We start from the raw sequence: 27,174 nt of genomic DNA, 5'->3' as shown, positions 1-27,174 counted from the left end.
GGAAAGATAGGTTCTTTCCTTCAAGGAAATCACAATTTAAAAAAAACTAAACAAAATTATGCTTAACGGGGCTTTTGAATTACATACAGCTCTCCCACATATTAACTTAATGTTGAGCTGAAGCTTTGATTTGCTTCTATTCATAAACTGAGGTTAAGTGACACTGATACCAAATATGTGGCATCTTTTCCAACACCAACTGGGTGTCCCTACACTCCATTCTAACACTACCCAGAGTTAACATCAGACTCCACAGGTTTAAATGGTTGGTCCCACAGACTTAAGACACCAGTCACAAGTTCCAGGTCCCCAGGCCACCTGCTCTTAGGTCCACCTTGGCTAAAACGTTGGGGATTCCCACGAACTCCTCCTCAGGTTTGATAATTTCCTAGAATGACTCACAGAACTCAGGAAAATGCTTTACTTACTGATGTGGAGAACAAAGGCAAAATATAGGGGAAAAAATTAAACTTTATTTTAACTTACAAGTACTTGAGACAGGCAGAGTAACCTTCATCCAGGAACTCAACTGCCTCAGTGTGAGTATGTTGCTAAAGGTAAAAGGCAACATTAGCTTGACATTAGCCCAACCTCCAGGATCCTGTAAAAATCCCTTTGGAGGGCAGCCCCGGTGGCACAGCAGTTTAGCGCCACCTGCAGCCCGGGGTGTGATCCCAGGATCGAGTCCCACATCAGGCTCCCTGCATGGAGCCTGCTTCTGCCTCTGCCTGTGTCTCTGCCTCTCTCTCTTTCTCTCTCTCTCTCATGAATAAATAAAAAAATAAAAAATAATAATAATAAAAATATTAATAAAATTAATAAAAAATAATAATAATAAAAATCCCTTTGGAAACTTCCTTTATCTCTACCCTCCCACCCCCAGCCCCCGCCAAGATATATGTAGCTATCACCCTCCAAACATATGACCCACTTGATAGACATCTGATGGGTCTCATGACTAAGGTTTTACTAGACAGTAGTAAATGATCCCTCAAGGTCCTGGAAACCTTGTTTTCCAATTTCTTAGAGACTTACAGTATCCCTAACCTCCCCTCAACTTCAAAGTATATAATCAGTAACTCCTCACCACCCCAGTACTTAACTCAGGAAATACCCAAATGGAAGAGACGAACAGAACAAGGTGGGGGGGGGGGCACAAAGGGCTTCTTCCATACCCTCTTAGAGTGCACCACCCTCCAAGCACCTCGGTTGTGTTCACCAATCCAGAAGTTCCCCAAACCCAGCTGTCTAGGGGTTTTTATGAGGGTTTCATTGTGTAGGCATAATTCACTAAATCACTGGCAATTGATAACAGAATTCAATCTCCAGCCTCTCTCCCCTGCCCAGCAGTACAGGTGGGAAAAGGAAGTTGAAATTTCTAACCTTCTAGGAGCACCTGGCTGGCTAAATGGGTGAAGCATGGGACTCTAGATCTTGGGGTTGTGAGTTCATGTCCCACGTTGGACGAAGAGCTTACTTAAATTAAAAAAAATAGAAAGTTCATGGGATCCCTGGGTGGCGCAGTGGTTTGGCGCCTGCCTTTGGCCCAGGGCGTGATTCTGGAAATCCGGGATCGAGTCCCACGTTGGGCTCCCGGTGCATGGAGCCTGCTTCTCCCTCTGCCTGTGTCTCTGCCTCTCTTTCTGTGTGTGTGACTATCATAAATAAATAAAAATTTAAAAAAAAAAAATAGAAAGTTCTAACCTTCTAATCATTTGTTATCCTTCAGGTGACCAGGCCCCATCCAGAAAGTTATCTACAGACTCTGCCAGGAGTCATTCCACTAGCATGCAAAAGACATCACTCAGGAGGTTGAGGTAACATTTTTAAGGTAAGAACAGAATATTCAATAGACAAAGGATAAAGTATTCTAGGCATTCTAGGCAATATTTGTGCTAACATAGGCAAAAAAAAAAAAAAAAAAAGCCACCTGGGTGGCTCAGCAGTTGAGCATCTGCCTTTGGCTCAGGTTGTGATCCCGGGGTCCCTGCAGGGAGCTGCTTCTCCCTCTACCTATGTCTCTGCCTCTCTCTGTAGGACTCTCATGAATAAATAAATAAATAAAATATTTAAAAATAAATAAAATAAGCAAAAAAAAAAAAAAGATTATTTGTAGAATTCAAGTCATTCTGCTTCTCTGAAATCAGGGCACAGGTCCAGGAATGGTAAGAAATGAGGCTGGGACTAAATCATAAAAAGCCTTGTATGCCAAGCCACAGATATGTTTCCCTATGTTTAAAGAAAGGATTCAACTACAGACAGTATAAGAACTTTGAAGTTCTCTGCCAGAGACAACAGGAAATCAAGAGAAGACTTTTAGGTGAATATTTATTAGTGCTGTTCCAGAAAAATCACCATGGAAGCAGGGAGAATGTTAGGGCAGAAACACTAATCAGAACGTTACTGATTGATGAGGCCAAGCACAAAATGATGAAAATCTCAACTAAAACAGCAACAGTGAGATCAGAGAAAGGAGGACAGACTTAAGATATTTAGAAGATGTATTCAAAAGACACAGTGACAGGGCACCTCAGTGGCTCAATCAGTTGAGCCTTAGACTCTTGACCTCAGCTCAGGTCATGATCTCAGGGTCGTGAGACCAAGCCCTGAATCAGGAGCCCTGAGTCAGGCTCTGTGCTCAGCAGGCAGCCTGCTTTAGATTCTCTCTCCTTCTCCCTCTGCCCCTTCCTCCACTCCTGTGGGTGTGCACATGTGCATGTGCTCTCTCTTAAAAAAAAATTCTTTTTTAAATTTTTTAAAATTTTAAAACAGTTGATGAAAGAAAAATGGAAAATGTAGAGGCCACTTTTAGGCCACCAACTTGAACAGCAGAAACCTGAGTAAGGTAGAAGGATCCATAAAGGCCACATACCCACTCGCTGAACACAAACAGGCCCATTAGGTGACTCACCTCAAAATATCCATAAGGCCTAGATGATCAATGGGTTCCTTACACCCAGACACAGGTACCGAAAAACAAAAATTCTACATTCCCCTTACCTCTTTCACCTTCTCCCTTAACTACAAACTCCCATCACTGCCTTGTAGCAGATGGTCTCTCCTTTGCTGCCCTGCCTGCCACTCTCATGCAATGTACTCAATAAACTTCTATCTCCTTTATTCTGCCTTGGGTGAATTCTTTCACTGCCTGTGACGCTGGCCTCCATGGGTTGAGAGGCCTCACAGCAAAGTCTAGATGATGGCAAAATTTATACCTTGACTACTAGGTGGACTGAGGGCACTGCTAACTGAAACTAGGAATACAGAATTAAGTATTACATGACTTACAATTATGGAGTCTTATATGTTTACATGGGAAGTTTTGTGCTGCACAATACAGATATATCATGGATAGCTGAATGAATACAAAGTTGAACTTCAGGTCAATACTACAGAATATAAGCCATATACATTGAAAATATGAGAAACTCAAGGCTTAACATATTTAATTTCCAAATTCTTTTTTAAAGATTTTTTTATTCATTTATTTGAGAGAGAGCAGAGCAAGTGAAAACAAGAGTATACGGACAGGGGCATAGGGAGAAGGAGAAGCAGACTCCCTACTGAGCAAGGAGCCCAATATGGGGCTCAATCCCAGGACCCTGGGGTCATGACCTGAGCTGAAGGCAAACACTTAACATACTGAGCCACCCACACACCCCCTTAATTTCCAAGTTAAGGCAACTTCATAAGGAATATAACTTGCACTGTGGGTAAAAAGTGCCTGTCATGTATTCTCAGCCTCCATGATTAAGTCATTTTTCAGATGAATATATTATAATCACATCCTTATAGAATCCTTGGAAAAGATGCTTGGAAAGAGACTGATTCATAGAATTGTGGCATTTTGAGCAACACAAAGCCAAAATCATTTTTTTTTTTTCTTTTGCCAAAATCATTTAGACCAGAGTTTCTCCAACTATTTGCAGTAAAAGTCTACTTTGTTTGTTTTCCAATCTCATGTAATTGTATTGTAAAATACAGTAAAAATGGTGTGGCAATATTAAATTACCTTAGTTTCCATACTCTTACCCTTACTTTTTAAGTACTTTAAAAAAATTTTTTTTTTAATTTTTTATTTATTTATGATAGTCACACACAGAGAGAAAGAGAGAGGCAGAGAGAGAAGCAGGCTCCATGCACCGGGAGCCCGACGTGGGATTCGATCCCGGGTCTCCAGAATCACGCCCTGGGCCAAAGGCAGGCGCTAAACTGCTGCGCCACCCAGGGATCCCACTTTTTAAGTACTTTTATACAAAAATAGTTAATACTTTTAAGACTCAATATTTTAAAACTTAAAATTCAAAAACTTAATTTTCTTTCTCATGCACATGTTCTCTCTCAAATAAATAAAATCTTTTAAAAATTTTATTTATTTGAGAGAGAGTGAGAGAGAGTGAGAGAGAGAGAACAGGAGCAGGGAGGAGGGGCAGAGGGAGAAAGAGAAGCAGACTCCCTGCTGAATGGGGGCCTGGCGTTGGGCCCTGGTGATCCCAGGACCCAGACCCAGAGATTATGACCTGAGTGGAAGGCAGACAGTTAACTGACTGAGCCGCCAAGGGTATCCCAAATAAAATATTTTTAAAAAAGAAAAAAAACATTGAAATTTCCCACTGCCTGCCCAAAAAAGTCTAAATTTCTAAGGCATTAATGTCAAGGAAAATAACTAAAGACATCTCTTTCACTCAGTCACTCATTTATTCATCATTCAGCAAATACCTATTGAATACCTATAAAGTAGGTTAGAGATCATCTCATTGGCCCTTATTTTACAGAGGGGAAAATTCAGGCTCAAGATAAGATATTACTCAATGTAAAATTAACTATAACCTTTGGCAATTGGCTTTCCTGTGAATTTAACTATAATAATCACCCACTTTCTCCTCTATAAAGAATTCTTGGCTCCAAACCAACTGCACTTACTTATCAACACCTAGAACATGCCTTTCACATTCCCACTTCTGTGCTTTTGTTCAGATCATTTCTGCACACCTAGCCCCAGTCTTTGCAGACTGAAATGTTAATCATCATTTTTCAAAAATCAAGTAAATTGTAACTTCCTCTCTATTTAGCACAGTTAAAAGTTATCCTCTATAAAAATCTATAAACTTGGCTTTTTTCTTTAGGTAAGATTATGTGATAGATTCTCATGATAAAAATTCAAAAGAATAGTCTATAAATTCTTACAGCATTTATATGACTTTAATCAAATACTTAAATACTTATTGTTTACATACATATATCTCCCTTAATCAAAATTTTCTTAGAACTAGATAATATCCATACCTTTACTAAATGCTGTGTCTAGGTCTTGCACATAAAATGAGTACTCAAAAAAGTATTTTTTTTTAATTTCTAAAACAAAACAAATAAAATTCAGGTATTTCTAAAGCGGGGGGGTCATTTTCATTTCTTATCAAATCTTTAATGAAGTATCAAAATTAAAAAAAAAATCAATCCACATTGCAACTCTTTTCTGCTGTCAACAAAGAACTTAATAATGATCCACATTTCCAAAATAAGAATGGACTATGCATATTTATAACACTGACCCAGAATGAACTTGTAAAAAATATTACTGTCAATTACCATCTGTATGTGGATTATTCATAGTACATTTTACTTTACAGACCCATAGTACTTGTTGTGTTTTTAATTTCATGCAAATAATAAGTAAAGCCCAGTGAAATATAAGTACCATCTTGGGGTGCCTGGGTGGCTCAGCAGTTGAGCGTCTGCCTTCGGCTCAGGGCACGATCCTGGGATCCCGGGATCAAGTCCCATGTCGGGCTCCCTGCAAGGAGCCTGCTTCTCCCTCTTCTATGTCTCTGCCTCACTCTCTCTGTGTCTCATGAATAAATAAATTATTATTTAAAAAAATAAAAATAAAAAAATTAACTACCATCTTTCTGTTTAAGGAATCACAGAATCTAAAAATTAAAAGAAACCCTACCTAGTCATTACATGAATGAGGAAATAAAGCTTATATTCAGGTTTCATAATTAGCTTATTAAGAAAGAGCTCTGTTCTGGCTTGACTGAAGGGCCATTCACAATATAGTAAGTGGGAAAACTAGAGAGCTTCCTTGTGTCCTCGGTGCCTGCTTCTCAGCACATTATCATCATTTTCCTTCAAATAATTCCCAGTTTACTTAATCACAGACACAGATTAAATATTTTAAAGAAACCCATGCATTTTTAAAATGTAAATATTGTCTATTATCTACTTTGAATTATTCAAACATATGCTTGACTATGTCAACGTAGCTTAAAATATCCTAATAATTTTAAAAGTCAAAAAGTTGAGTTTTTAATTTCTACAATGTTGAATGTGATAGAACCAACCAAAGTCTACCAGCCTTCGTATGTCTCTATAAATAATGAGGCTGAGGAGAAGACAGTTTCTCTGTGGCATGTCTCACCCACAGAAATGCTCATGTCGTGATCTTGGGATCCTGGGATCAGGCTCTGCACTCAGCAGGAAGTCTTCTTGAGATCGTCTGTGTCCCTCCATCTCTGACCCTGCCCCCATTGACTCTCTAAGATCTTTAAAAAAGAAAAAGAAAGGGACGCCTGGGTGGCTCAGCCCTTGAGTGTCTGTCTGCCTTTGGCTCAGGGCGTGATCCCGAAGACCTGGAATTGAGTCCCACATTGGGCTCCCTGCATGGAGCCTGCTTCTCCCTCTGCCTGTGTCTCTGCCTCTGTGTGTGTGTGTGTCTCTCATGAATAAATAAATAAAATCTTTAAAAAAAAAAAATCCTTCTTAGAAAAATGAAAAATCAGGGTGCCTGGGTGGCTCAGTCAGTTAAGCATCTGATTTGATTTCAGTTCTGGTCATGACCTCAGAGGTGTAAATTCAAGCACCACATCAGCTCCACGCTAGGTATGGAACCTGCGTAAGATCCTCTCTCTCCTTATCGCCCCCTCCCCCTCCTTCCTCTCTTTAAAAAAAGGGGGGGGGGGATGAAAAACCGTTATTTCAATAATCCAACACTAATTAGACTGATGAACAATCAGGTCCACTGCACTCCTTATTGGCACAAACCCTTCCTCTACCTGGACCCTCTTTCAATTCTGAGAATCAGGGTGTCTTCTAACATGAGGTCAACCCTCAGTAATTATGTGACCACAGACAAGTTATTTAACCTTTTTAAGCCTCTTTTCTCATTCACTAAGAGGGACTGATACTACCTACTTATAGGCTAATGGGGAGGATTAGAGGTTCTATAAGTAAAGCCTCTGATGCATGGAAAGCACATAATAAAAAACAACTATTATTAGTAATTAAATAATATCACTAATTTAACATAATAAAGGAAATAAGGCTAATAACTCTAGAAAGTGGGATTTATCATCTCAATTATGAGTCTGCATTTGAAGAGATTCCCCAAATGAGACAAGTAATTTATGTCAAGACCCCAAAAGGAGGGATCCCTGGGTGGCGCAGCGGTTTGGCGCCTGCCTTTGGCCCAGGGCGCGATCCTGGAGACCCGGGATCGAGTCCCACGTCGGGCTCCCGGTGCATGGAGCCTGCTTCTCCCTCTGCCTGTGTCTCTGCCTCTCTCTCTCTCTCTGTGACTATCATGAATAAATAAATAAAATCTTTAAAAAAAAAAAAAAAAAAAAGACCCCAAAAGGAATAATAGATTCATGAAATGTCATTAGCATTTTTAAAAGCAATGTTTTTGCTGAAGTAAATAAAACATTTTTAAGGCAAGTAATATCTTAGTCTTGCCATTCTGATGACAATTAAATTATTTGCAAAGCACTGTTATTTTATTAAGTTGAATTTTGTCACTGGAAAATTTTGTACTCAGCCTAAACAATTTAGAACTACGCTAAATCGAGAATCATTTCTGAAACTGTGCTGTATTATCAATATTACTGATAATACAGAGTCTTATAAGATACATTCCACTAACTGTATAAAGTAAAACACCTTCCATTGCACCAAGACAAAAACCAAGAATTGACAGATTGATAAGCATCGATAAGCAGAGCTGCTGAGATATATTTGTAAAGCATTTGATTTAGAGTAAAAGCAAATGCACTTCAGTTAACTGTAGCTCTAAAAGGTTTCATGGAAGAAACCACAGAAATGAGACAAATAAAAAAGGTATAGTTAGGGGACCACAAACGGAAGTACTCTGCTTAAACTATGAAGACAACCCTCATTTTTAAAAGATAAAACACAGAAAGGAGAGGTGAGTTACAAAGTCTAAACTCTAAAGAAATGTGCTATCAATTAATTACTATCAAAGGATAAAAAAAGGTGGAGGCAATAGAGATTCTCATTTAGAACAAGTGAAATAACTTTAACAAACACTGTTTCCATAAAGGATACTTTATTCCAACAAAATTAAACCAAATAGGAAAAGCATTTCCAGAATGTTGGTGTGAGGATCTCCACATGGACCTTCTTCCCCAGCAACACAATCTTAATTAATGAAAATTATATTTACAGTCTCTCAAAATTGCCTTAAGGACATTTGCCTTAGCAGCAAAAGCAGAATCATCTATTTAAGAAAATCTGTGGCATCTGAGGCACAACCCACTTTCTTACTCCACCCTACCCCCAGCTCTACTCCACGTGGGTGTAGCCAGGAAGACCAGGCATCCTCTAATCCCAGCTCCCAGACTAGGGCAAAAGTGTCTCTCTGTAAGCAGCAGGTTTCCAGTTATCTTTCCCCCATCCCCAGCTCCAAGGTGTAGAAACTCTACTGCAGGCAAGCATGGCTGAGAAAATGGGGGCTCCTGCCTCCACCCAGCCCCCACACATAGGACAGAAGCTTTACTCCAGGCAAGGCAGGCTGAAAATACTGGGAAATTCTGAAGTAGAAAACTAAATAACCAAAATGAAAAATTCATTAACACACACCTAGCACCCAGATTCTGGTTTCTAACACTATTCTTTAAAAAAAGGAACCAGGGCTCTCTGAAGAAATGGCTGATTCTAAGACTGGGGCAAGAAATGAACAAGAGAAGCATGTTGTGCCAAGAAAGGAAGTATTCAAACAAACAAAAAGATGAGTTAAGTCAAAGTGGCACAGAAGGCAAACGAAAGAGACCCCAATGACCAAAGCAGAAGGAATGTAAGCAACAAAATACAGTAGTAGTATTGGATTGGGATTATAACCCAGAGTATAAAATAAATATCCATGTCTGTGATGGTATAAATGATTGAATAAATAAATGGGAGAGAGTGGCAAAATCTCCCATCCAAAAGAAACCGGAATAATTTATTTACTCTACCCTCAATTAGTGTGGAGTGGCCTATACAGTGATATTCTTCCAAGGCCTGGGGAGGGAGGGTATTTATCGATAACAGGACATTACTGTGGAGAAAACTGACAAACACTACCTCAGCCATGTGATCAGGATTACCATCAACAGTGATAAACTATGTCAATAACATATACCCTTGATATGGTGTGACAAGAATGGCACTTTGCCTCTATGGTCTTCTTCTCAAAAACATGTAACATCAGTCTAATCACAAGAAAAACATTGGACAAATCCTAATTGTAGGACACTCTACAAAATACATAATCAGTACTAATCAACACTTAAATTCATCAAAAATACAAAGTTTCAGAATCTGTAACAATCAAGAGGAGCCTATGGAAACATTACAACTAAATGTAATGTGGCATCCTAGATGGAATCCTGGAAAAGAAAAAATACAGTAGAAAAAAACTATGGTAATCTGAATAAAGTACAGATTTTAATATCAATAATCAGCTTCAATACTGCTTTAACTAATTGTAATGAATGTACCATACTAATATAAGGTGTTAATAATAGAGGAAACTGGGTGTGGGGCATATGGAAACTTTCTTTATAATCTTAGCAATTTTTCTGTAAACTGAAAACTATCTTAAATTCTGTTTTAGGGATCCCTGGGTGGCGCAGTGGTTTGGCGCCTGCCTTTGGCCCAGGGCGCGATCCTGGAGACCCGGGATCGAATCCCACATCGGGCTCCCGGTGCATGGAGCCTGCCTCTCTCTCTCTCTCTCTCTCTCTCTCTCTGTGACTATCATAAATAAATAAAAAATTTAAAAAAATTCTGTTTTAAAGATTTTCTTTGAGAGAGAGTGAGAGAGAGCAGGGGAGAGGGGCAGACAGAGGAGAAGCAGAGCCACCAAGGAACACCTAAGTTAATAGGTTCATTTTTAAAAAACTCATTAGAGGGGCTCTACAGTTGACAGCTGACAGCAGAAAAAATCAGTGAACTTGTGGATTGATAAAGATTATACCTTCTGAATAAAAGAGAGGAAAACAATGAAGAAAACTAAGCAGGGACTCAAAGAAATGTGGGACACCACTAAGTGCACTTTCATGAAGGTAATGTTGTATGTTAACTTGACTGGGCCACAAAGTGCCCAGGTATTTGATTAAACATTCTGGATGTGTCTATAAAGATTATTTCTAAATGAAGACTAACAGTTGAATCTGCAGACTCAGTAAACCAGAATGCCCTCCCCAATGGGGATGGGCTTCATCCAATCCATTGAAGGCCTGAATATAGAGTAAAAGGCTGAGCAAGAGAGAAATTGTTCCCTGCTTAATGGTGTCTGGTCTTCAAACTGTGGTATCAGTCTTTTCCAGCCTTAGCCTTGGACTAGAACTTACACAATTGGTTCTCAAGCTTTCAGACTGCAGATCTTGGAATATCTCAGCCTCCATAACTGCATGAGCCAATTCCTTATAATAAATATCTCTTTATATCTGTATATCTCTGTGAATATATGTATATACCCCTATTGGTTCCATCTCTGGAGAACCCAGACTAATATACACAACACCACACAAGATAATGGGAGTACCAAAAGTAGGAGAGAGAGAGAGAGAACAGAAAAAATATTATAGGAATAATGTCTGAAACCTAAAATCTGATTTAAAACACACACACAGGGATGCCTGGGTGGCTCAGCAGTTAAGCGTCTGCCTTCAGCTCAGGGCATGATCCTGGAGCCCCGGGATTGAGTCCCACATCAGGCTCCCAGCATGGAGCCTGCTTCTGTATGTGTCTCCTATCCCACCCCCCACTCCTCATCTCATGAATAAATAAAATCTTTAAAAAAAAAAAAAAGGACTAAAACTATTAGGTTGAAACTAAGGAAATCTGAATAAAGTATGCACTTAGATAATAAGCAATATCAGTAATCCATAACCAGTAATCAATAGTCAATTACTAAATATAAACATTCTATACTGTTAAAAGAGTCAATCCATCAAAAAGGTGTAAAAATTACAGACATACACACCGAAAATGAACCAAAGAAATAAGAAAATTTGGATGAATACAAAAACAAGATTGATAATAAAGGATCAACTGCAGAGAAAATACTCAAGGGCTCCTATCTTTGTTAATGCATCAATATCTAAATGTGATTACAAGCTTTGTCTGAAAAATATGTTTTCTAGTCTTCGGTTATACAAGTTACTAAGGAATGGTAATAACTGCTTCTTTTATGAATATATTACAGTAATAAAATCTAGAACTGTCATATAAATAAACATCTCTATAAAACATTTTTTTTAATAAAACATTTTCTAAATTTAAGTGTTAGAAAATAGGAATAACTATAAACATTTTAGTAGCTGTTTACATTGTCCTTTCCAAGAAAAGCAACAGATCAAGTTTGGAACATTAAAATAACCACCATCAATTTTAATTTCTATTAATAATAAATATTAAAGTTCAAATGTATTGCAAATAATGTACAAATTATGTGAGAGGGGAAAAGTAGAAATGCTATTTTTCCATTTATCATTTTCTTAAAATGTTATTTAAAAATTACACAGTTTAGGGGTGGGTACCTAGGGGGCTCAGTTGGTTAAGTGTCTGCCTTTGGCTCAGGTCATGATCTCTGGATCCTGGGATTGAGTTCTGCATCAGGATCCCTGCTCAACGGGGAAACTGCTTCCCTCCCCCACTCTGTTCATGCTCTCTCTCACTATCTCTCTCTCTCAAATAAGTAAATAAAATCTTTTAAAAAATAAAACAATTAAAAATAAATAAATAAAAATTACACAATTTAAGATATATAAAAACTCAAGACACATCATAGGAAAATTGTGTTTCAAAATGTAAGATCTTTGATATTGAACTTCTTTAGAAAAGTTTCATAAATAGGTTCTTGAAAATTGTAGAGGCCACTTTTAGACAAGAGTCTTGAGCAATAGAAACTTACTTGAGCAAAGCAAATGGGCCCACAGCGACCAATAGGCTAAATGCAAAACAGGCTCATTAAGTGACGGACCTCAAAATAGCAATAGGTCCAAACTAACCAATGGGCTACTTACGACCAGACACAGTTACCAAAAAAGGGAAAATTCCATTTCCCCTACTCTTTCACTCCGACCTATAACTGTGGCCCCTCACCTTAGCCTTATCATGGATCGTTTCTCCTTTGATATCCTGCCTGCTGTTCCTTTGCAGTGTATTCAATAAATTTATCTCCTTTGTTCTGCCTTGGGTGAATTCTTTCATAACCCATATTGCTGGCCTCCGTCTGATAGGGATGCCCCACAGAAATCATGTACTATCTTATGTTCATTTCTAACTTTGGAATAGAAAATACCAGGCAGCCCCGGTGGCACAGCAGTTTAGCGCTGCCTGCAGCCCAGGGTGTGATCCTGGAGACCTGGGATCGAGTCCCACATCAGTCTCCTTGCATGGAGCCTGCTTCTCCCTCTGCCTATGTCTCTGCCTCTCTCTCTCTCTCTCTCTCTCTCTCTCTCTCTCTGTGTGTGTGTGTGTGTTTCTCATGAATGAATGAATGAATGAATGAATAATAAAAGAAAAAAGAAAATACCTATGCCCTGAATTGCCTCTCCACCAAGTAAAGTACCTAGAGGCAAGGATTCCATTTTCACAGTTCTGTATTTTGTCTGTGCAGCAAAACAGACTTCTACCTTTATCTTCATCTACCACTAACTCTGTGACCTTGGGTAAGTCACTTCCATTTAATTAAAAGGTCCTGGACTGTAATACTACAGTGTGTACACTTTAATCTTTAGTTATTCAAAATTATTGAAGGTGCTGTAGGGAATAAAATTTTGCCACCCTAAAATGTTTCTGGGATCCCTGAGTGGCTCAGTCAGTTACCCATCTGACTCTTGATCTTAGCTCAGGTCTTGATTTCAGGGTCAAGAGTTCTAGCCCCAGGTTGGGCTCCACAATGGGGGTGGAATGTACATCAAAAAGAGAAAGAGAACCAACAGGATTTGAGTTCAGAAACACCTCTTAGTAGAGTGGTTGCTTTTCATGTTTTCCAGGAGATATGAGAGAAAGTACATCTGTGTCCAGGAAAGTTCTCCAAAGGGACAGAGGCTGACATCTTAGAAAGCCCTTCAAATTAAATGCAATGTAGTTCTAAATCTGTCCCTGCTGGTTATTTTTGAGAAATTACAAACACAGAAGCTTTTAAAAGCCAAGTAGAATTCACCCAGGTGCCCCTGAATGGCTCCATGCATTAAGCGTCTGCTTCTCTCTCCCTCCTTCTTCCTCTCCCTCTCGCTGTACTGAGCCCTCTCTGGATCTCTCAAATAAATAAATCTTAAAATTTTTTTTTAATTTAGGGGAAAAAAAAGTCAGCCTTTTGTAAAAGGGATTTACATTTATAAGGGAAATGTCCTTTGTAAGAGTGTCTCCCAATCTGGAACTGAAAGAAGACATGACTCTAAATCTCTAGAAATTGTTAACAGGCCTGAACTGAAATCTGCATAACAACCATACCCTTGTTTACAGTGCTTTTCCTGGTAACCTCCCAAAACTGACTCCCTACCTCCAATATCTTTTGTCTTTGGCTCAAGGTGGTATCTAAGGTAATGACTTCAGCCATTTCAGAGTTACAGTTTTCCTGGGTCTCTCCCTGGTTTACAGAAGTTATACATATTATTAAAAGTTGCTTGAGTACTTCTTGTTAATCTCATGTCAATTTCATTCTTAGACCAGCTAGAATAATTTTAAAAAGTAGAAGTAAACTTCTCTTCCCCAATAGTTCCTAAACTTAGTGATACCATTAAACTTTTAAATCAGAAAGCACTGTTGCAAGAGGTAGGAGGGGACTTTAGAAGAGATAGAAACTTGGAGACCAGCAGAACAACTAGAATTAGTATTGCAAAAGGCCAGGTAAGAGAGTACAGACTTTAATTAAGGTAATAAGAGTGATGAGAACAAAGGCAAAAGAAATGTAGATAAAATTACATTTCCTTACAACTTACAGCCCACCGACAAACACTTGAGACAGGCAGCGTATGACATTCCTCAAAGAACACACAACCTTCTTAATGCTTTGCTAGAGGCAAAAAGTAACCTTTGCTGACAAAAGCCAGACCTCCAGGATCCTGAAGTCTTCTTTAACATATGAAAATTCTTTTGGAAACTTCCTTTGTCTTTACCCGCCCGCCCCCCCCCAACTTAAAGTATGTAATCAATTACTCCCCACAATCCCAAGGCAGCTCTTACGTCCACGGGTCCTGTCCGATGCCTTAATAAAAACACTGTTTTGCACCAAAACCGCCTCAAGAATTCTTTGAGGGGCGCCTGGGTGGTTCGGCAGTTGAGCATCTGCCTTCAGCTCAGGTCGTGATCCCAGGATCCTGGGATCCAGTCCAGCATCAGGCTCCCAGCAGGGAGCCTGCTTCTCCCTCTGCCTAAGTCTCTGCCTCTCTCTGTGTGTCTCTCATGAATAAATAAACAAAATCTTTAAAGAAAAAAAAAAAGAATTCTTTCTTGATTGTTTGCTCCCAGACCACATAACAACAATAGCAGAGATGGAAATAGGATATTTTTCAGGGAAATAATTAACACATATCATAATCTTGGAATTTTTCTGTTACCATACTAGACCATGATGTGAATAATCACTGCCAGAAATGCCTAGAAAAATGGATAAAATCTAGACTGATACTGTCAAGGGGACAAAAATGATTATTTTAATCTGTAGAGATTTCATTTCATTAGAATTAAAGTTCCCTTGATGGCCTACTTTTTGTATACCATCTTCTCCCTCTAGGTCTTTAAAAAATACCACAATTCTTACACTTAAATAAAATTAGATGTCAGAGACTAAATTAGGCAAGAAGTAAAATTGAAATTCTGTTTTAAACAAAGGATCTTTCTAGTCAAAGAAGTAAAAAGCGTTGGTTTCACACACCTCACTTATAACTAGGATTTTTCTGGACTACTGATTAAAGATAAGATACTGAAATGAAAGACTGGTAAGGAGGGGCACACAAAACTCTTTTGTGAAGCCATTACTTTTAGAGGTTTCTTTGGTTTTCTTTTTTTGTTTGTTTTTATTTCCTTGAGACAGCGAGAAAGCACAAGCGGGGGAGCAGACACCCGGCTGAGCAGGGAGCTCTATGTGGCGCTCAATCCCAGGACCCTGGCATCACAACCCCAGCCAAAGGCAGATGCTTAACCAACTGACTGAGCCACCCACGCACCCCAGCCATTACCTTTTGTACAGTATCTTACTCTATCTTCTGTGAGGTCACAACAACAAATAACATAAGACATCTTCAAAGTCACTAAGCAAGGGATCTTGGATACTTCAAGAACTTTTGTTTTAAATGTATATACAGTTGACCCTTCAACAACACAGGGATTGGGAGTACTGACCCCTGCACAGTCAAAAATCGATGTGTGACTTTGACCCCCCCCTTAACCAGAAGCCATACCAATAACATACACAGTTGATTAACACATTTTGTAGGTTATATGTATTATATACTGTGTATTCCTAAAATAAACTAGAGAAAAGAAAATGTTATTAAGAAAATCCGAAGAGGGGCACCTGGGCGGCTCAGTGGTTGAGCGTCTGCCTTCGGCTCAGGTGGTGATCCCAGGGTCCTCCATCAGGCTCCCTATAGGGAACCTGCTTCTCCCTCTGCCTATGTCTCTGCCTCTCTTTCTGTGTCTCTCACGAATAAATAAAATCTTTTTTAAAAAATCATTTAAAAAATACATTTACAGTAATATAATCTATTTATTGAAAACTATCCACATATGGATGGTCCCATCCAGTCCAAACCCATGCTGTCCAAGGGTCATCTGTAATTCACAATAATTACCTGCCTTGCATATTCTAGTAAATAGTCTTCAATTGTGTGCACAATGTGGCACACTCAAAAAAGTTACTTTTCCTTTTGTCATGAAAGCATAGAAGCATCTGTCCTATTAAAATTCAGTTTTGATCTGCATATAAAGAAAATTTTCTAATACATAAAATAAGTATTATGTATACCTCTTAATACAAATTCCTAATTATAGCCAATTGTCCATCCAGAGGGAAAGCCCAAGAAACATTCCAAAATTCAAAAAATAAACTTAGTATGAAAGGATACTTCATTGCCAAATGGAGCAAAATTGTTCCAGATTAAGGTACCAAATGCTATATCTTATTGCCCAATGAGATAAATATAAAAGGTACCACAACCTTATCCTTTAATTCATATTATCACCTTCCCATCTTGCCAAGTAACAGAAATTACCTTATTTATATGACATAGTGTATATTAATTCATGGATTTATAGGATATTCTTATACATTCTCCTAAGCAATGTTAGCATTTTATTTTAGGGCTTATGACCTAACCTATACTAAGACACTATGAAGACTCTTACAATATTTCAAATCTTTTACCTTTTCATATGTTACAAAAATTAAGGATCCACTTGACCACGAAGAGAAATATATTAACACATTTCAAAAAAACCTTGATTGCCTTGTCTAATTTTTTCTCTATATAAGATGTCAATCATTATTTCCCTGGGCCTCACCCACATTCCTTAAAAAAAAAAAAAAAAAAAAGGAAGAAGAAGAAGAAGAAAGAAGAGGAGAAGACAATGATCACGACAAATTCCACCTAGAGTTCCAGAAGCCAGTCCTACCTATCATGGGACACTGGCCCTTGGCCACAGCTTACTGGACTAAAGAAAAAGCCTGTGGCTAAAGCCAGAACTATAATATTCTCCTATCTGGGAGATGGGAATTCAAACTCAGAGACCAATTAGCTATTAGAGAACTGAAGAAGATCCTGTAAACTCAAGGGCTTAGACTGCTATTTTAAGGCAGCTGTAACATACTAACTGCAAGTGAGTATGTGACAAATTTGAAAATGACTTAAAAAGAAGCAATTCTGAGACAAGGAGTGAGAGAAGCAATTGCTTGATTATTTCTTTCAATTAAGTCCAGGCAATATCCCAGGTTCTTACAATAAAACCTCATTTTACTTACTTATGTTTTGTTAAGGAAATTTCTATTCCTTAAGAGACTGTTTAATTATAATACGAAGTGTATCACATTAATATATTAACATATGTATTAAATAATCAATTTGGCTAATCTAACAGAGACCCAAAATAACAGTGGCTTAAATAAAAGAGTTGTTTATTTCTCTCTCATGTAAAAGTCTGGATGAGTGTCCAGTGCTTTCTAGCTCACAGACCAAGATATCTGCCTCAGCTCTCACCATTTTGCCTGCATCTCAGACACAGGGAAGAGGAAAAAGTGGGGTACAAGAGGGGCAAAACTCCTTTGTTCTTAAAGAACACCACAAAATATGTGCCCAGAGATTCCATTCATATTGTATTAGCCAAGACTTAATCCTATACCCACACACCTGGCTGCAAAGGAGACTGGGAAATGTAGTCTTTATCTGGGAGGCAAGCACCTGCTAAAAAAACATCAATTACCATAGTAAAAGTGAACAGATATTGGAAGTCAACTTAAAATATGTCAGTCTATGTTAGGTCTAAGCAATACATCTAACTCTCCAGAATACTTCAGTCATTATCAGTGAATAGTCTTTTAAAAGAAAATTAGGAAAAAATAAATTAATAAATAAAAGAAAATTAGAAGAGATTCTCCAACCCTTAAGAAGAAAAAAAAAATGAAAATTAAATGAGAAAGAGATAAATGAACCACCGCCACACACTCACATTATGGACTGCAGGAAGGAGATAAATGAAAACTATTTCAGCATTTTCTATCTTTTATCATGTCCTTACTCTCTTACCCTCTCAGACTATTCATTAAAAAAAAAAATTCCAGAGCTAGTAGGCATGTATGTTACACATGCACTGCAAAAGACAGAAGGCAGACCTGGAAGGGAAAGGGTGCAGTGGGAATCTGAGAATAGCAGACCACTTAATTTTGCTGGCCGAATGTATCAATGTAGCTGACAAAATTTTGAGACTGTATTTCAAAGAGCCTTGAAGTTCTCAAAATCTCTTGCAAAAAGTTACCTCTTTTTATTCACCATTAGTAGAGTGGAGTATGAACATATCAGAAACTCAACACAATCTTATGACACATTTGGTTACTTTTAACTCCACATCCACCAAAGACTATGTAGAACTATTCATATTTAAATTCTGTACCTGTTTCTTTCTCAAAACTTGAAGATTTTCTGACCCGGAATTCATTTATTTGTATTGTAAAATTCTAAGAACAACAGGAAAAATCAGTGAATAAAGAGAAATTACATAGCAAAATACATTAGGAAAAGGCCATTCTATTAATTAAAAAAGTATACCATTTTAAATTCTCAAGTGATGATAGCATGTGAACATTTCCTCAGTAAATACCATAAGAAAATGGAGATCTTGAGGCTCAAAATACAACATCCCCACCATCTACTGATTAAATGAGGCCAAAAGAGATGCCCAAAATGGGAAACTCAATGTATTGGATCATTCTATTGTGAACTTGATCCAGGTAGAAACTGTGTTTCCCAGAATTCCCTTCCCGGTATGGTACATCAACTTAGAGATGGCCAAACTCTTAGAAGGTCTTTATGGTCAGACATGGTGAGGACAATATAGATGCATCTGGCAGGTTTCAGCTTGTCCTCACCTTCGTCTTGTTCCATGTCCAGCTTTTCTTCCTCACCTAACCAATAGTGGCCCAAGACCCATCAACTAGAGACAGGCTGTTGGCTTTGGATCCACCAAGGAAGTAGCTACATGGAGGTAAGAGCCTCCCACAGACCTCTCCACAACCACCCTCTTTGCATTCCCACTTTGATGGCTGTACTCACGTGGCTTGTTAAAATTTTCCCAGTAAGCTCTGACTTACACACCTGTACCAGTGCTTCAGGAGGATCTATTAGTGATTGTTTTTCTTTTTCTTAAAGACTTATTTATTGGGAGTTGGGGGATAGGTAGAGGGAGGAGAGACAGAATCTTTTTTTTTTTTTTTTTTTGAGAGACATAATCTTAAGCAGGCTCCATGCTGGCATGGAGCCTGACACAGGGCTTGATCCTACAACCCTCAGATCATGACCTGAGCAAAAACCAAGAGTCATGTGCTCAATTGATTGAGCCATCCAGGCACCCCAGTGATTATTTTCTTATCCATCCCCTTCCCGATTTTCACATCCTCAGTAACTCTACAATTGTATATAGTCTGCTTACTATGATAAATCCCTTATCCCAGAATACTCACAGTGGCTCTATTTCTTAGAATGAATCTTGAGTAATACACTCAAAATTCAGCAATTTATAATCCAGCAGTATTGACAAAAAGGATTTAATTACTAAAAGCCATTTCTCTGTTACTACTAAGCTGAATTCTTCCTAAGATAACCAGGTTCACTCCACCAATACACTTCTATATGTGAGAAATGTTCACTGCTTTCTATCAAGGCATTCCTAAAAGGACTGACTGCTCAGTTCCTTTTATTTCCCTACATATAGAACATTAAAAAAAAAAAAACATACTAAATAATCCAAATTATAGTATTTATTTATCCTAAGTTGTTTTGCTAAAAATGTTAATAGTTCTTTTATAAGTGTTGTTTAACCAACTTTGTCATTTGAGAACTTGCTAAGAGACAAATGGACTAAAACTTACTAATTTTTAAGATATCTTCTCTGAAATGAGCCCATGAATTCTAAAAATAAAATTATGAAACTGCAAAACTTATAATCATTAGAAACACCTTCCCTCCAAAAAAGAAACTAATATATACTAAGCACTCAAGTCCTGAACTACACACTCATAAGTCTGAATTCAACAATTCTTTTTTAAGTCACCTTTTCTAAAGATTCCCCAAGCCCTATTTGGAAGTTAACAACCGTAACAACCTAACATACATTTTCATACAGCTTTAAGAAATTATTTCATATTTTTTATAAGTATGGCATTAAAATATCCTATAGTTAGCCTACCTTATTCAAGGGCATAAAAACAACTCACAATTGAAATGACATTCTGCCATGAGTAAGAACAATAATTAAATACAGATTCAAGGACTGATCTCTAAAGCATTACTTATAAGTGAGAAAATTTATTACAGTTCACCAGTGAACAACACAAATTTGAACAAATTTGAGGGTCCACTTTTAAACAAATTTTTTGTTTTTTTATTTACCTATTTATTTACCTGAGAGAGAATGCATGTGGGGGTGGGGGTGCAGAGGGAGAAGGGGAGAGAGAATCTCCAGCAGATTCCCTGCTGAGCTCAGAGCCTGATTTAGGACTTGATCTCATGACCCTGAGATCATGACTTGAGCCAAAACCAAGAGTTAGACACTTAACCAACTGAGCCACCCAGGTGCCCCTACACAATTTTTTAAAAATAAATATGCTGGAAAATTGGAGAGTTGCAACAATTTGAAAAACAAACCACATAGCCAAAACTATCAAAAAATTTAAGAAAAACATATGTTCTGGATGCACAAAATATATGTACATACTAGTCTGCTATATCATTTACTACCATAATATATACACAAATCTATTATAAAAAGTTAAAATTTACCAAAAGTTATGCACACACACACCATACATGGTACTATTCAGTCAAGAGAAATGTAAACAAATGTAAAGATGTAGTATTAAATCGTAACTGCATAAAACTGTAGTACATATTGTACTACTGTAATAATTTCCTAGCCACTTTCTGTTGCTTTTGAGGTGAACTCAACTGCTGTATCTTCTTAAAATGCCATGTGACACTAAGCATCTCTGTGTGAGCAGTTAACCCCTCCAGTAAATTGCTTATCACAGTAAAAAGTGATCTCTCACAGTTCTCACGTAGTGTTTAGTGCAATTCTATAAACCATGAATAACACCATGGGACCCATAAAAAGTGCCACTAGTAATGCTGGAAGTGATCCCAAGAAGCAGACAAAAGTCATGACTTTACAAGAAGTTGAATTGCTGGATATGTACCGCCTAGATTGAGGTGTGCAGCTGTGGTTGCCCTACGTTTTAAGATAAATAAATCTAGAGGACCACTGTAAAAAAAAAAAAAAAAAAAAGGATGCATGAAGCCATCACTGCAGCTACACCACAGGCACAAAAAACTTGCACTTTTTGTGAAATAGCTTTTTATCACACATTGAAAATGCAGCTTTGGAGTGCCTGAGTGCCTCAGTCAGTTGAGCGTCCAACTCTTGATATTGGCTCAGGTCATGATCTCAAGCCCCACATCAGGCTCTAAACTGGGCATGGAGCCCGCTTGAGATTCTCTCTCTCCCTTTGCCCCTCCATGCCTGCTCAGGCTCGCTCTCTCAAAAGAAAAGAGGAGAGGAGATAGGAGGGGAGAGTAGGGAGGAGGGGAGAGGAAGAGGAGATAAAGGAAAGGGAAGAGAGGAGAGGAGAGGAGAGGAGAGGAGAGGAGAGGAGAGGAGAGGAGAGGAGAGGAGAGGAGAGGAGAGGAGAGGAGAGGAGAGGAGAGGAGGAAAAGATAAGAAAAAAGGGAATAAAGAATAAAGCTCTTTTGTGAGTCCAGGATTCCTATAGACTCTAATATGATTCAAGAAAAAGCCAAGTCATTATATGACAACTTAAAGCAAAAGGAAGGTAAAGGATCTAAAGCTGGAGAATTTAATGCCAGCAAAGGACAGTTTGATGATTCAGAAAGAGGTCTGGTTTTAAAATTGTCAGGATAGCAGGAGAAGGAGGTTATGTCCATCAAAATGCAGCAGACAAGTTCCCAGATGCCTTTAAGAAAATCATTGAGGATTACAGATAAGGGGCATGGACACTGAGAGACCCATCCCCATCCCCTTTTTAAAAGTTGAATATAAAAAAAAAAAAAAAAACTGATGAACACTTTAGCAACCTGACAACTTATTTACATAGAGAAAATAGTTCTTTCAAGTTATGCAAAAATAACACATTAATTCTAGGTACATCCTTAGAGGTGGGGGTTTTGTTCATAATAATGATGTCAAAAGACTAAACAGACTAGTCCAGTGGTACAGGGCATAAAAACCTCCTGAGTAAAAGTCCTACTTCAGTTCCTTTCCTGTGTATGTTAAACAAAACGTAGCTAACTCTTGGCATTTGAAACTAGAGAAGGCAATTAAAGATAAGTATTCAGCTTTCAGTTCTGGGTGTAATATGTGGATCAAAAGGGAGATGAGGAATGGCACTGTATTAGAGTGGCAAAAGTGTTAAACCATTGAGGGAAAATATTAGGAAAAGAAATCTAGATTCATGATAACGAAGCAATTGTTTTCTGTAAAATGGAGATAAACAGTAAAGGGTAGATAGGGCCAGCACTGCTTACTTGCCTTTTTTGGCCATAAAAAGGAGTTTATTATTAATTTCATTTTAGGAGAATGTTGATAGCCACTGGCCCTTGGATTCAGTGCTCATGTTCACTGTTAAAGAGGTTCAAGAAACTAGATTATTTGTTCATTTATGTACCTATTGTCTGTTCCCTGCTAGAAGGTAAGCTTCACAAAGTCAAGTCTATTTGTTGAATCAAAAACAATGAAGAGGGTTGTGGTAGAGATGAAAGAATGTATGTAAAGCCCTCAGGGTTGACCATGAGCATTGCTTAACTAAATGTAAATTGAGTTCACCTACAGCCAATATGAGTTATCTGGCAGATTTAAACTTTTGCATTAAGTCTTGTCAAGTGTAAATTTTTGAAAACTTTTGAATAAAGCTGATTTATAAGGGGGGAGGGAAATCATTAAGGAAAAAGGATATCTGACTGAACAGGTTTTTAATGCAGACAAAAAGTGCCCTCTTCTGGAAAAAAAAATACCACAAAGGACATTTATTAGTAACAAAGAGAATTAAGCACCAGGATTTAAGGCAGAAAGAGATTGGCTAACTCTGTTGTACAATGCAGTTAGGTATATAATCAGGACTAACCTTATAAAGTTGTTACCTCCCACCCTTGCCAAACCTTGAAGGGAAAAAATAAACACCAGCTGTCAGTCTTTTGGCTATACAACAAGAAGGCCTAGGCAATGACAACCCTTTTTCTGGACTGATTCCATGGATGCTTTGTCTCTAAAATCAGGCTAGTAAGGGACTGCCTTGCCTTTTAAAGTACTTTGACTTTGGACAATGTGCCCCTGACTACCCAGAACACCATGTGTTCAACATCAAAGGCACTGAAGTGATCTACTTGCTCCCAAATACAACATCTGTTTCAGCCTCTAGATCAGAGGGTGATAAGGATCTCCAAGGTTCACTACACACGGTATTTTATGGAAAGGACTATCAACACTATGGAAGCAAACTCTGATAGACATCATTTCATCAAAGTCTGGAAGGATTATCCCATTGAAGATGCCACCATTACAGAAAAAGCCATGAAAACCATCAAGCTGGAAAAAAAATCCTGGCAGAGAAAATTGTGTTGAGATGTTCTGAGTGACTCCACACAGGCATTTCGACAGAGCCAATCAAGCAAACCATGAAGGAGATTGTAGATGGGGGTGGGGGAGGTAAAAGACCTTCAAGATACAGAGCTTGGAGAAATTCAAGAGTTAACCGACACCACATCAGGGAAGTTAACAGAAGACAATTGAAGTCTTGTTGAGTGCCTCCCAACCAGTACCAGATGATAAGGATAAAGACGTTAAAGAAGCAGTACCAGAAAACAAATCGACATTAGACAATCTGGCAGAAGGGTTCTGATTATGAAAGGCTGCTTTTCACTTAAAACTTAGACCTTTCTATGATATGGGCACTAAAACTCAATCAAACAGTTGTAGTACCATATCAAATCATTTCTAGGAAAATGAAAAAGCAACAAAGTCAGACAGAAATTATGATATATTTCCATAAAGTTACACAGAGTGTGCCTGCCTCTCCTGCCTCCCCTTCCATCTCTTCAGCCTCTGCCACCCCTGAGACAAAACCAATTCCTCCTCTTTCTGCTCCTCCTCTTCAGCCTACTCAACATGAAGACCAAAAGGATGAAAACCCTTATGACCCACATCTACTTAATTATAATCATCATGCCATACAGTTAACTTTTCTGTTGTGTGTCTTCATATGAACATCTAATAACCATACATCAGGAACTGTACAAAATGTTTTTGTGGCATCATCATTGCCTAAGTACTCATCATATACAACATCATGTGCAAGAGTTATATGGAAGTGGGTAGCCTATCCTTAAATAGACACAAGGTAAGTGATGTTTAATAAAAAAATTAGTGTTAGTTTTCTTACTGTTTTATGACTTTGCTTTCAAAGAATTACATTACTGTATAGTATTGCCTCTCTCATAATTGGAGAAAGTGCCTATTAGCCTATCATCACAGATAAGTGGTTTTTTAAAAATGTAACAATGTCAGGATGCTTGGGTGGCTCAATCGGTTGAGTGACCAACTCTTAATTAAGAGCTTGTTTAAAAAATTCTCTCTCCCTCTCCCCCTCCCCACCACCCTAAAAAATAATAATAATAAAAATGTAACAATGTCTCCAGTACTGTGTATCTGGTCTCATATAAGACAATATTGATACAGGTACTGACACAGATGATTCATCTTATAAACAGATGACATAAACTTGCAGTATCAATAAATACACAACAGTACTAGGAATGTATTTTCTCTTATGATTTTCCTAACATTTTCTTTTCTCTACAAAATCTGTGTTAATTGACTTTATGTTATCAGTAAGGCTTCCTGTCAACAGTAGGCTGTTAGTAGTGAAGTTCTGGGGAAGTTACAAATTATTAAGATTTTATACTGTGTGGTGGGCGGGGGGATCAGTATTCTCAAGCCCCACGTTGTTCAAGAGTCAACTTGTATATATGAAAACCCAGCCCTATATATAGCTAGAATATGTATAGAGGGAAAGATTAGGAGATACTCTAATAAATGAACCCTTGTTTTACAAAAGAATTTGCTTCATAATTTATTTGAAAGATTCCAAAGAAGTGTTTAAAATTATTCCATCTAAAAAAACTCTGGGGACACCTGGGTGGCTCAGCAGTTTCAGCATCTGCTTTTGGCTCAGGGTGTGATCCTGGAGTCCAGGTATCAAGTCCCACATGGGGCTCCCTGCATGGAGCCTGCTTCTCCTTCTGCCTGTGTCTCTGTCTCTTTCTCTCTGTGTCTCTCATGAATAAATAAACAGAATCTTAAAAAAAAAATTTTTTTAACTCTGAAAAACAGAGTATCTTGTAAGATAGTGCTATTCTATAAAAATACATACAATAATTATAAAAGCCAGCACTTGTGTTTACTAAAGGTGCAGTATTGAATCCCTATCGACAAAATGGTATACAGATTACATTTTGACTGGAAAGGATTTCTTTAACCCCCTGCAAAATTCTCAACTCAAGAAAGACATACACAACTAATAAAATGATTCAGTAAACCACCAATGGTAAAAAAAATAATAATAATAAGTAGCATTTGATTTTATGTGGCTTCCTATAGAATCCTAAAACACTTACTAGATTAGATAAATTTTAGTTACAGTGCCAATACATTTTAAAATGAATAGAAAATAATCTGACTTAATTAAGGTCACTTTTGGGCAGCCCTGGTGGCTCAGCGGTTTAGCGCTGTCTTCAGCCCAGGGCGTGATCCTGGATACCTGGGGTGGAGTCCCAGGTCAGGCTCCCTGCATGGAGCCTGCTTCTCCCTCTGCCTGTGTCTCTGCCTCTCTCTCTCTCTCTCTCTCTCTCTCTCTCTGTGTCTCTCATGAATAAATAAATAAAATCTTAAAAAAAAAATTAAGGTCACCTTTTTTTTTTTAACTTAAATCAGTCTCACACCTCCATCCATTTGCTGTTTATAATTACAGCTATATAGTTTTTCAAACTGGAAAATTGCAAATTGAATTCAAATTTAGCATGCTATAAAATTAGAATAAGATTTTCCCCTAAACTTGATCTTTAAAAATTTTTAATCTAGAAGAATAATGAAATTATTTAACCAGCTAGATTGATTAAAGATACTAATTTTTTTTAAAAGAGCACATTTGAGTCATTACTTGCAAGCTTCAAAAAGTTTTAAAGTCTTAATGACAGTTCACACACATATGACATTAACTGAACACCTACCATGTGTAAAGCACGGTCAACGACATGGATGGGGAGGAGGTTCATTCTACAATGCTAATTACAGTTTTAGCTTTTGTTTGTTCACTCCCATAAATCACAAAATAGTCAATAGAACCCTTCCTCATTATAAATGCCCTTTTTTGCTGTTCCATCTCATTCCAGGACCAGGATGGTACAGACTCCCCCACAGAGATATCCCTACAGAAGTTGACTATTTGAAGTTGCAATCACTTTCCCAAGACTGATCAACATCTGTTGACTACCATGATAACAGCAGCCCAAAGACTCCTCCAGTTCCAAGAGTACTTCTACTGTACCAATTTTTCTTAAGTATCATTTTAGAAGTCTCACACCAGAAGTAGCCCAGGGACTTCTCCACTTCTGCAGAGGGCATTGGCATGCTTGGTTAGTGCTGTGTGGTGCTGACAGAGACAAATGCAGGAAAAACTCTTCAAACTGTGTGTGGGAGAGAAGTGGTATATGAGTGTCAATGTGGGCAGGTATCAGGTAGTGTTTCACAGAGGAAAATTCCAAGTTGACTACTAGGTGGATTGCAGCTGAGGGATCAGAGCCTTTTTAAATTTATTTATTAATGAGAGACACAGAAAGAGAGGCAAAGAAATAGGCAGAGGGAGAAGCAGGCTCCTCGAGGGCAGCCCAAAGTGGGACTTGATTCTGGGACTCTGGGACCATGCCCTGAGCCAAAGGCAAAGGCTCAACCACTGAGCCACCCAGGTGTCCTTCTTTTTACTCTACTCCTTTGAGGAATTCTTTAAACTATTGATAAGCTTTCATATATATATACAAGTCCTTGGGATACATTAAGAATTCTCATCATCACAATTAAATTTTAAATACTTAAAGATTTCATAAAATTTGT

General features: G+C 38.1%; 1 protein-coding gene across 17 annotated transcripts in view; it reads right to left on the bottom strand.

The window, feature by feature from the left end:
- The window catches only part of CDKL5 (cyclin dependent kinase like 5), a 212,381-nt gene that overhangs the window by 141,507 nt on the left and 43,700 nt on the right, over positions 1–27,174 (bottom strand). For 8 of the 17 annotated variants that reach the window (XM_025437914.3, XM_049107264.1, XM_049107267.1 and 5 more), the window contains one exon: positions 18,397–18,460. The exons of 7 other annotated variants lie outside the window; for them this stretch is intronic. The gene's annotated coding sequence lies outside the window, so the exon portion shown is untranslated. Of the gene's footprint in view, positions 1–17,636; positions 17,691–18,396; positions 18,461–27,174 lie in introns of all 17 variants that reach the window. 2 more of the 17 variants (XM_049107261.1, XM_049107265.1) reach the window with 2 other exon arrangements.

This window comes from Canis lupus, chromosome X (genome assembly GCF_003254725.2).
Source record: "Canis lupus dingo isolate Sandy chromosome X, ASM325472v2, whole genome shotgun sequence".
Taxonomy (NCBI): Eukaryota; Metazoa; Chordata; class Mammalia; order Carnivora; family Canidae; genus Canis; species Canis lupus.
Note: the sequence above shows the minus strand (reverse complement) of the source record. Positions and strands in the feature narration are given on the sequence as shown.